The 12,533-nt window shown below is 32.5% G+C and overlaps 1 pseudogene; it reads left to right on the top strand.

Annotated features, from left to right (window-relative positions):
• Positions 1 to 12,213, top strand: part of LOC149532215 (ABC transporter F family member 4-like) — a 171,523-nt pseudogene extending 159,310 nt beyond the window's left edge.
• The last annotated feature ends 320 nt before the right edge of the window (positions 12,214 to 12,533 follow it).

Below are 12,533 nucleotides of genomic sequence, written 5' to 3'. Positions count from 1 at the left end.
TGATTAGAGGATGGATTAGGATGGTTTAGGATTAGCTTAGGGATAGGCAAGTGGATGGCATTTAATGAGGGTGGGTGAAGGAGGAGATATTTGTTAACTTTGGCTTGGGTTAGTAAGTCTTAACCCATGTTTAGGGAATGTGACAAGGTTAGGAAGGGATTAGGATTAGGTTTAAAGACATCTTCTAGAAGAGTCTAGACTTTGGATGAGGATAAAGATTTTCTAGAATAGTCTAGAATTTCCTAGGATGAGGATAAAGACTTTCTAGAAGAGTCTAGAACTTCTTAGGATGAGGATAAATTAGATTTTTAGGAAATAAATAAAGTTTTATTTATTTCAAGGGTTTGGGTTGAGGAGATATTTATTAAAACTTTTTTAATAAACATGAGGATTAATATTTAACTTTAATTAAATATTTTGAGTTGGGATTAGGGGTAGGAAATGATGGGATTAGCCTTTAATCAAAATTAAAGAAGGATTAGAAGATTTTGGAAGAGGTTATTGGTCACAAGGAAATTGGCCAACTTTTGGAAAAAAAATAATTTTTTTATTTATTTTAGGATTTTTGGTCAATTTATTAATTAAATAATTAATAAATAAGGAAATAATGTTTAAATAAGATTTAAACATTTTTGGGAGGGATTCCTTAATTAAATATTTTTAATTAAGATAAAGGGATTTAATGGCATGAAAATTAATTAATTAATTAAATAATTAATTAATTAATAAATGATGATGTCATCAGGACTTTTTCAGAAAATAAAAATACTTTATTTTCTAAAGATTTTTAGGTGTCTACACCGAGAACCTTGGATGGAGGTATTCTCCATGGGGCCCAAAAGATCACTATGGACAAGATGCAACTTATGAGTTGCTCGCCATGATTTTCCACTTGGAAAGGGCTCCCTATGCATCTTATCACTCATACAACCTGTACAGGTAATCTTGGAAGGAATAATGTTAGGCAAGCCATCAACCATATTATGCTTTTGCATGAAAGTAATATAATCAGAATTTAAATGACCAAGTCTTTCATGCCATATATTGAAATCAATAGAAGTATGTAAAGAATATCGTGAACTAGCAAATTCATGGAATGTAAAAAAATTGTCATTATCCATTTTAGCATGAGCAATCACTTTGAGAGTTTGAGGATCTATAATATAACATGTATCTTTGTAGAATTCAACTTTATAGTTCTGACATAGCTATGAAACAGAAAGTAGATTAGTTTTCAAGTCAGGTACATATAAAACATCATACAATTTACCATTAGGAATAGTAGCATCACCTAGTCCTTCAACTTTACAAGTCTGATTATTAGCTAACTGAATAGGAATGTTAGCAATATCAGGTTGTAAAGAATCAAAAATTTCTTTATGAGAAGTGACATGTTGTGATGCACCACTATCAACAATCCATTCTAAAGGTCTACAAAGATTAAAGCTACAAGTAAAAGCATGACGAGGATTAGAACTAGTCGAATTACATTTTTTATGGTTTGAGGTTTGATGATTGCTACTATGATTCATAGGTTTTTTATCATTTTGTTTTTTAAAACAGTTATTGACAAGGTGACCATCTTTGCCACAATAAGAACAATGAGGTTTGGAATTGGAATGGTTCCTTTGATTATTAGTATTACGAGTATTATTAGGATGATTGGTATTATTATTATATTTGGGATTAAATTTATTGTTGGTGTTATGTGAATTAGAATTAGATTGTTTATAATTATTATTATTGGAACGAAAATTATTAGTTGAATTTCTAGACACAAATGCATGTTCAGTTGATTTGAGAGTACCAAACTGAATTAGCTTAGCTTCTTCCTGTCTTAATAAAGTTTGAAAAATAACATAAGTTAACTGAGAAGTTAAAGTAGGAATAGCAAGCTGTGCATGAATATTAGTTATAAACTGTTGAAATTGTCTAGGAAGACATTTTTTAAGAATAAGATGGATTAAATGAATGTCCTCTAATTGAACACCTAAAGCCATAATTTGACTTTTAAGAGAATCAAATTTTAAGAGGAATTCATCCATACCCTTAAAATCTGCATACCTGAGATCTTTGAGTTGATCTTGCAATTGTATTTTGCGGTATTCATCGCCACTGTCATACTTGGTTTTCAAGATGGACCATGCATCATGAGCTTTAGAACAGTGAGCAATTAAGACATATAAATCTAGAATAATAGAAATACCAATTAACCCTAAAGCTTCTTCATTTTTAGCATTCCAAGTATCTTTCTCGTCTTGAGTAGCCGCTGAACCGGGCTCAAGAGAAGGGTCAGTGGCTATTTCGAAGAGATGTTCAAAACGAAAAATAAATCAGATATGAGTTTTCCAAGAATGATAATTAGAATAATTAAGTTTGATTTCTGGAATTAATGTTGACATGATTAAGGAAAAAAAATTCTTCACTTTTTTTTTTTTTTTGAAAAAAAATTCCCTTAATTTGAAAATCAGATTAAGTGGAAAAAAAAATGGTGTTAAATGAGAGAAAAAAATTTTAATTTTATTAATTGAAAAAAAATGGTTTTTTTTTTGTTTATTTATAAGATTAAGAATATTTTTTATTTTAATTTTAACTATTTGTGTTAGAGAAAATTAAAAAATTGATGTATAAAAATATTAATATAAAACAGGTTTTATTAGTTTGAGTTAAAAAAAAATTGAAAAACATAAAAGGTGGAAAATTAGCAAAGAGGGGGAAAATTTTTAAAAAAATTTAAAAGGGGAGCGGAGCTCGTCGGTGGCTGCTGCGTGGCCAAAGGAGTGGCCGTGGTCGGTGGTTAAAATTTTTTTTTAAAAAATGTTGTGCAGATGAGGATGCGGGCACTGCAGGCGGCGATTGCCGTGTGTCCGGGATGCGGGCAGCGAAAAGGTTTGCGGGCAGAGTTATGGGGGCGGCGGAAGCAGTGGTTAGGGTTTATTGCGTGCAGAGTTTCTTTAGAGTTGCAGAGGTGCAGAGGGCGGCGGTTCACAGCAGCACAACCGGTTCGCAGCCGTGCAACCGGTTCACAACGATGGTAGGGTGTCGCACGGTGGTTGTGCGTGGCAGCGCAAGATCTGTACTAGCGGCGGTGTTTGTGCGCGGCGGTGTGGGCTTTGTGAGAGAAAATTTGCGCGCGGTGGCGCGGGGTCAGTGCCGTCGGCGGTGGTTGCGCGCGGCGGCGCGGGGGTGGCGCGCGGGTGGCGCGGCCGCCCAACCAAATTCAAAAAATTATATATATTTTTTTTTATATATATAAAAAGAAGCTTTGCACTATTTTTATAAAAACACAATATAGTGAAATATTTATTTTTTTAAAGAAAAATTTTTTTATATTATTTTTTTTTATAAATGAAGTAAGAAAAAGTAAAGAGTTAGAAAGCTTTACTATTGTGTTTTTATAAAAAGCTTTACTAATGTAATATTTTTTGTTTTGGCGGCATGCCGTCCAAAACAAACCAAAAAAAAATTGAAATTTACTAAGAAAACCCTTTGGCGGCAAGCCTTCCAAAGAGGGTTAGTAAAAAAATATGAAACTTGCATGTACAAGATTAGTTAAAAAGAGCTAAAATCACAACACAAACTTCTTCTCTCAATAACATCTCCAAATAAGGTGTGCTCCAATGAATGGCAACCTTCACCACAAAACTTAAAACAAGGATTAGATAACCAAGCTCTGATACCATGTAAGAAATGATAATGTTGAGCAAGGAACGAGAAACAATCCAAGTAAGTTAAGTGTGAAACAATGTTACCATAAGATAAGCATCTCCAAGAGCATACACCAAGATGGTTCAACAATGGAGACAAGGATTTATAAGGGGAAAGAAAAGAAAACCCCTTGTGAGTTATTATGAATGAAGGCAAATGCCTAGAGAAGAGAGAGAGAGAGTGTTGGAGAAAAAGTAGCTCAATACAATAACATCAAGTGCTTAGAGTGGTGTTGTAGTTGTGAAGAAAGAAGAAGGAGCATCTCTTATATAGAGATGAGAGAGGAGTTGCATTTGTAACTCCCATTTCTATGAATGCCACATTCATAATAGGTGTGTGCAAAGTGTCACAATCCTCTTAAGGAGGATAAACTAAATAAAGAAATAAACAAGAGTTGTCCTCACATGTGGAATAAAGGACAAACAATGACATGTCCTCCACATGTGTACAAGTGGACAAACTACATGTAGGGACCCTTGGAATATCCCAATTAAAATATATCCAAGGAAAGATTAACCTTTCTAACAATACCCACAAGCTTTAGTACTGTAGTATAAAGTTGGCCAGTTAAGGCTTATAATTGATCACTTCTAATGATCTTCAATTTTGGGAGCAATGAGGACTTTTAGGTCCACCTTGTGAAAGGATTTACAAAACATACAATGAAGTATTCACTCGGTAAAGAGATTTGCAAAAGACTATTAATTCTACCCTATAAAAGGATTTAGTAGATACAACTATTAGGATGAACTAGTGGCTGATCCCTAATCTACAACTTAGATTTTCTATTTGAGATTCCTTTGAAATGTAAGGATCACCTTGTTGTGTTAGATAAATTTTTTTCATCCCTTCTACTGCTTGTAGCCTTCTTAATTCACACTTCTTCTCTTTATATTCTTACTTCTCATTTTTCATTCTTTGGATGTGATTCAATACATTACATGTATATTAATCTAAAATATAGTTTAACAAAGTTGGATATAATAAAAGTTTTACCACAATCCGTAGAGTTGGCTCAACTATTGACACTCGAGTTCTTAAGACAAACTTGATGAGGTTCTAATACTCAGTAACCATTGTCAACACTTATCATTATCATAATCTCAATAGATGTAGAAGCTCAATTCATACTAATCACTTCCAAGTAGTCTGAACTTGGTCAACACTTGTGACTCAGTGAACACTACAAAAAATTTCATATAGATTGAATCACCTGGTTAACACTCCTTGGCTTAGTCAACATTAGATTCACATCACTAACACTCTAAACTCTATAGACATTGGAGAGCATGGTTGACACTATGAAACTTGGTTAATACTATGAAGCTTGGTTTGTACTATCATCGATGAACTTGGTATATATTCCTTGGCATAAATTGAATATAGATTCTAAAACTTGGTAGCAACTATAGAACTCAATAGTTATTAGATTGCTTGATTAATATTGTAAACTACAAGAAAAGCTTGATAGGTACTAACCATTTGAATAAGTGTGAGTCACTAATAAAAAAACTTTACCTCAATGTCAAAAATCATCCCCTTGGGCATTAGTGACAAAAACACTTATCAATCCAAATCTAAATACTCATAATTTTTAGGTCAAAACATTTCTTTTATCTCCATCATTTGTCTTCAACTCGATAACATACTCTATTTTTGAAAATTTCAAAATTCCTTTTGTAAAATATGTTTTATGATTATTTGTACATATATATGTATAAAATTATATTACTCCCCCATACATATATCACATATATACATATATTAAACTTTTCTTCAATACGTATACATACTTCTCCCCTTTTATATATATCATTTCTCCCCATTTTGACATAAATGCCAAAGGTGTATACTAAAATTTGATGCCAAAATGTGACAAGAAGTTAAAATGTACCTTTAAATTGAGTGCCATTACCTCGTCCCAATTTTCCTATAACACCTTAGTTGCATGAAATGCAATATGTACTTCTGATAACTTCATCATGTGATTAGCTATGGAGAAGTTATTGTCATGGACAAGAGTCTTGGAATGTGCAATGTGTTTCTACAATGCATCCATGTTTGGGAGAATCATGCCTTCAATTTCTACAAGTGTGACCCTTATCCTAGCTTTTTCCCTTAGCAATTTTTAAATTGCAAATTTGTTAGATATCTTATCTTTGAATTGTGACCAAAACTAGAGCTTGCATTAAGTGACAAATATTGTGCACTTTCCTTCAATTATTCATCTATCTTAGATGATTTATCTTTGATTTCTTGAGTTAAAATAGATGTATCACACAACTTATTGAATTATGAATTAATATTATTTGTAGACATTTCCAATGAGCTGAGAATAGTAGACAATTCTACTTGATTTATTACAATTTTCTACACTATCTTCTCCAATACTTTGTTCTCAAATTTCTTCTCTTCTCTCTATAGCAACATTTCTTGTCCATTTATATCTTCATTGAATTTCTAGACAAATTTTTCTAACTAAACCAAAATAGGTTGAGTATTATCAACCTCAATATTTAGTGCATCTAAAAGTATGTTCTTCACATCTTCAAGCACTTGGTTTTCTCTACTCTTCTCTTCTCTAAGCTTCTGCTACTTAGCTCTCTTTTGCAATAATTCACCTTTGTTGTTCATTTGAATAGGATTCAGAGAAAAGATATCCCAATTTGGGATAACTATATCCTCATCTAGATCAATTTCTTCTTCTTTTCCTTTATCCTTACTTGAAACTTTAGTACTTGATTGAGACTTGATCTCAACTATCCTTGTACATGCTATAAATACACTAGGAATTATATCAATAGTAGAAATAGAGGGGATAGAAAAAAAAGTAGATATTTCATTGATAGTAGAAATACCTTGTGTTTGTGTAGCCAAATCTAATGATGGTGGAGACACTAGTTGCTTGATAGATGAATTGCTGATCACTTTAGCCAATATGGTACTCAGATAAATAGGTGCAAAGATTGGTTGGGTGCTAGGTGCTATAGTGGTTATCTCAACAAACTTGGTAGAATCTTTCTCTAAGCTTGATGGCATTAAGACTTTGCTCAGAGAATGAGGAAATGAGGCCATTATTAATACTGTTATCTTCTCTAGGTCAGTTTCCTCAATACTTTGAATCTTAAGGATATTCTCCTTGGTAGCTTCTTTTTCTTCCTCATCATCTAAATTTTCATCATCTTTAGTTTCTACATCTTCTTCATCATCAATGTCATCATCTTCCTTATCACTACTATGAACAAAAATGTCACTTAGGTGATGAAGTTTGTAAATTTTCTTCCATGTGGTAATAGATGTCTTCACTATGGATTCTATGTCTTTCATTAGTAGAAGACATGTATTGAATTTAAAAGTAAGGTTCTCCTCATTTTTCTTCATGGAATATTTCACATCTTTGTTACTAAGACTTGGCATGAGTTGCCTCAGAGTTTGTTCATATATGTCTTTTGCAATTTTCTTAGCATTTTCCCATCTTGGCTTTATTGTTTGCATAAGCTCATTTGCAATTTTTTTCTAGTTTGATTAGGAGATTATTTCCATTTACCTTATTTTGACATCATCATGTCTTCAACTTGCCTTTTCTCATCTACAATCCTAGTTTCATATCTGAGTGCTTTAAAGTTTTCCATTTGAGCTCCTCTTTCTATTTCATTTAACTTTTCATTGAATTTAGGTGGAGGCCTTTTGAAAATAATTTCCTCTACATCCTCCTCACCTAACTTCAATTTATTTCTAGACCTTGACACTCTTTTAGTAAATACTATCATAGATGACTTAGTAGGTCAAGTTATGATAACCTTACCTTTCTTCCTAACTGGCTTTTTTTCTTCAAACTTTTTTTCTTCTATTACACCCTCTACTTCATCTTCTTCCACATCATCTATTTTTCCATCAGTAAATAGGAAATTAGAACTTTCTTTCCTCAACTTGGCTATCCTCTTCTTTCCTTTGATAATTTCATGAGGAAGCTTGATTTCAAGTTCTAATCTTTCCTTGGCTTCATCATAAGTACCAAAATATGTGGCCTTGGGATCCAAAGGTTCATTCAATAGTTCCTCAATGATATCCTTGGTGTCATCAATGTTAACCTAAACCTACACCAATCTACGTTTGACTATTTGAATGTAAACTCTATCATAGTCTACCATGAAACAAACATCATCCTTGTAATCTTCTTCAAGGCTTTTAGGAATTTTTTATCTTTTATTCATATTTTCCTTAAATGAATCAAAATAGTTTTCCATTATTGAAGCATGATGCTAAGAAGAAGATGACTTTTGTGATTGGATGGATTATGAGGATTCCTAGACTTGAGAAGAAATCAAGAGGCATTGCAAGTTGCACTATTTGATTTATAGAAAAAGTGAATGAATTAGAAGTAGAGTTGTAGAAGAGAAGAGAGCATTAGTAGAAAATAGATTTGACAATTTTTTGGATGCAGAAAAGAAGAAGATATAGTAGACTATCACACATGTGATACAAAAGAAGAGAGAGTATGAAGAGGAAAAAATTTGTGAACCTAAAGTTGAAGAAGAGGAAGGGCATGTAGGATTCACGGGCCTAAAGTAGATCAAGATGATTTGAAGATTGCAACAATAGAGGAAGAGTATAATGCCTTGGTTGGAGGTCAAACAAGTGAAGTGGTTACATGCCTTGTTGAAGACATGGAAAAAACAAAGAAATGTAATGGTGTGGAAGAAGTAAACTTATATGAATTATGGGATGCTAAATTTATGATGGATTTGAAACAAAATGATGATGATTTACATGATACTCTTATTATTGATGTGTGGTATGCAAAGTAAGATTGGTATGGTGTTGTTGAGTTTATTATAGATGCATTAGATCCTACAAGATTGGAGGAGGATGAGATTCATACTTGGATGAAGTTAATTGTGCAGGAGTATTTTCAGTAGTAGACACATGTTCCAACTAGGTTTTGGAAAAGAGGGAAGAAGGAATATATCAGCAATGAATACTTTTTCTAGCTAGGTGTTGGAAGAAGAGGAAAAAAATATCAATAATGGCTAGTTCATTTTGTGAATTCATTTTCACAAAAAAATTCCTATCATGTGTTTTTTATGCAGGAACATCTTGCATCACAAAAGAGGTGTAGCTCTCATGGTGTAATCTCTTGTAAGAAAGGTTGGAGGTGAAAGTTCTCTTAGTGAAAGCTCTTGGTGATGCTCTTGCTGTGAATACTCTTCTTGTGGAAGCTCTTATTTCAGAGTTTTCTTATGCTAAATGATTTTTAAACTTCTTTTGGAAGAATTCATATCTATGATATCATCTTGTTGATGTTGTTGAAGCATTTTTAAACTTATTTTGGAAGAAGTCATATCTATGATATCTTCTCATTGATGTTGCAAGGATTTTCAAGTATAATAAAAACATGCTTTGTGATGTATTTAATTTAACAAGATCTTGATGAAGGGTGCTCTACTTAATACCATAAACACATAACAAAAACAAAGAAACAACATAAAATGTGAGAACAAAATATGGATTTCTTATTTGCATTGCAAATGTAGAATTCCACAATCCATAAGTATAATATGCTAACCCACATCAATGCGTTCATTATAGTATCATGTAAGACTAAGCTCTTTAAGTGTAAGCTCTTGTAGTGAAGCTCTCAAGGTGTGATCTCTTCTTTTCTAAAAGCTTTGGAGGTGATGATCTTTATGTGTAACATCTTCTTGTTGGAAGTTCTCTTGGTGGAAGCTATTGCTTTGGAAGCTCTCATATTGTAATAAGTTGGAGTTCTCTCATTTGGAGAATATTGTAATTAATTTGAAGTATTAATAGATTCTTTATGAAGCATTTTATCTTCTTTGTCTCTATATTTTTGTGATTTTGGTTGTGAGATTGTAAGGGTGGTGTGTCCTCTCATCAAATGGTATTAGAGTGGGAGTTCCTAAGTGTGTGGGTAGATCATCGAATGTGAGGTAGTTTGCACCAGGACCTTGTGTTGGGTGAAGTTTATCAAGAAAAAGTTCTTGATTATGTTGGCAGATCGCTGACTATGAGGTAGTTTACACAAGGTACTTGTGTTGCATGAAGTATGTCTTATGAAGACTTGAGCATTGAGAAGAGAGAGAGAAGAAGTTGACTTTTTCTATTAGATAGACTATAAGGATTCCTAGACTTGAGAAAATTAGGGCAAGAAATCAAGAGGCATTGTGAATTGCATTCTTTGATTTGTGGAAGCAAGTAAATGAATTAGTGTTAAAGTAAATGATTAATTGTGTATTGTCTTTGACATTACAAAAAATGCCATACGATAACCATTCGGTGTATACTAAGCTCACTTGTGCATTGAAGATAGTTTTTTATGTCTATTGAATATTCTAGAGTTTGTCTAGTTCAAAAGATAGTATCTACCAAGTTCACTCGGGTGCCAAAGAGAAGATTACAGAAGATGAGTGTTGACTAAGCTCACTCACTTAATGAAGGAAATGTATGATGGAACCAATGTTAACCAAGCTCACTTGGTTACCAAATGAACTTTATGAATATGCAGTGTTGACTAAGTTCACTTGGTTAACATAGGAAGATAATTTTTGAGTTAGTGTCTAATAAGTAGGGTTGGCTAATGAAGGATTTTCTTGTTCTGGTAGTTTGAGTTCAATTGATTTATATGTTGGGTCTAGCTGATTGAGAATATGAATATTAATTATTCTAAGTTGTATTCTATATGACTTGAAAATATGAAAGATATAAATATAAGGTCAAGTTGAGGATTGTTAGATTGTGGTGACTGATCAGGAAAGTACTGTACATATTCCATAATTTTGTGGGGTTTGGGGCATCGCCCCAAAAAAGAAAAATTTGGCACTATTCATAGATTCACCACTAAAGTTATGGCTAATTTATGGCCAACATGTTATAACCCTAAAGTGGTTTAATACTTGTATAAAAGGGCTCAGGGTTAGGGATTATTTTGATAGTGTGATGCAAAATTGGTTCTTGTGGCAATATTGAGCTGTAAGGGATTACAGATTGTAATCAAGTTGTAATCAATGGATTGTAATAAGATTGGACTTATTGTTTTGTGGATGTAGCCCAGGGATTGCGTGAACCACGTTAAATCTTGGTGTCTTGTGTTCATTTCTGTGTGATTTGTTATTTTTTGTTATTGGTTATATTTGCATGTAGCTTTTTATTTCTATCTATGGTTTTATCCTAACAAGGATTAGAAGTGTGTGAGTGCATGGAAGATAATTGAAGATTTAATGATGCTAAGAGGAAGTGAATCAAGAAGGATAAGTAGACTATCTTTAAGAAGCTAAAAAGAGATATTTGATTAGGAAGGATCAAGTATGCAAGCTAGAATTGAGATCTATAATCACTAATTTAGTTGCATCAAGAATTAGGTCATGTCATTGTTTATCTTTGACCATTGTAGCAGTGATCTAAATCTCTTAATAGAGTTGGCTTAACAATTATTTGTAAATCCTCTAACAAGGTGCCATTTCTATTAAATTTTCTAAAGACCTCTAACAAGTCCACTCCTAACAAGGAGATTAAATCCTCTAATAGGGTCACACCTAAAAATGTGTTTTATAACCTTTAATAGGGTTGGCTCCTAATAGGGCTCACTTCAAAAGAGTGAAAAATAGTAACTAGTTACAATTGGTAGTTTTTACTAAATTGTGTTTCCACATTATCTTGGTGTCAAATGTGTTCATGAAATTTATTTTGTGTGTTTGAAAATAAGTTAAAGTAATGACTAATCATAGATAACATCTTAAGATTTACATGTTAAGTGTTTGTTGAGAAATCTTTGTATCTACCATGTTACAACATTTTTAATGTGTTTACCGAGCAACAATAGAGTTTAGTTTTCAAAGTAAATTTATACACTAACATCTAAGAGATATGGGATTTATTTTTGTAATAACCAATTCACCCCTCCACTCTCAGAAAATCCTCTTATATTTTCAATAATTAGAAGTAGATTTGGGGAAGAGAAGAGAGAGTCACCAAAAAAGAGATGTTGAGAATTCTTTGGATGTGGAAAAGAAAGAAGATCTAGTGGACTATCACACATGTGATACAAAATAAGAGCAAGAGGACGAAGAGGAAAACATTTTTGAACCTATAGCTAAAGAAGAGAAAGAACGTGAAGATGAAAAAATTTGTGAGCTCAAAGTAGATCAAGATGATTTGAATATTGTAGCAATAAAGGAAGAGTATAATGCCTTAGTTGTAGGTTGAACAAGTAAAGTGATTATATGCCTTATTGAAGATATGAAAAAAACAAACAAATATGATTGCATGGAAGAGGTAAACTTCTATTAATTATGGGATGCTAAATTTGAAATGGATTTGAAAGACAATGATGGTGGTTTACATGCTACTCTTGTTATTGATGTGTGGTATGCAAAGGAAGATTGGTATGGCTTTGTTGAGTTTAATACATATGCATTAGATCCTACAATATTGGAGGAGGATGAGAGTTATATTTGGATGAATTTAATTGCGGAGGTGTATTTTTAGCAGTAGACAATTGTTCCAACTAGGTGTTGGAAAATAAGAAAGAAGGAAATATATCGATAGTGAATACTTGTTCTAGCTATGTGTTGGAAGAAGAGGGGAAAAAAATAGCAATGGCTACCTAATTTGGGAATTCATTTTTACAAAACTTTTCCTACCATGTATGAGCATCTTGTATCACAAAAAAGGGGTGTGATCAAAATTATATATATATATATATATAAAATTAAAATAAAAATAAAACACTAGAAGAGAGAGAAAGTGACAAAAATATAAAGAAAAATAATAATAAAATAAAAAAGGGGGAAATAGTGAGAAAAGAG

This window comes from Cupressus sempervirens, chromosome 11 (assembly GCF_028749045.1).
Source record: "Cupressus sempervirens isolate cs-2001-9-10 chromosome 11, ASM2874904v1, whole genome shotgun sequence".
NCBI classification, from domain to species: domain Eukaryota; kingdom Viridiplantae; phylum Streptophyta; class Pinopsida; order Cupressales; family Cupressaceae; genus Cupressus; species Cupressus sempervirens.
This window is presented reverse-complemented; position numbering and strand designations above follow the sequence as displayed.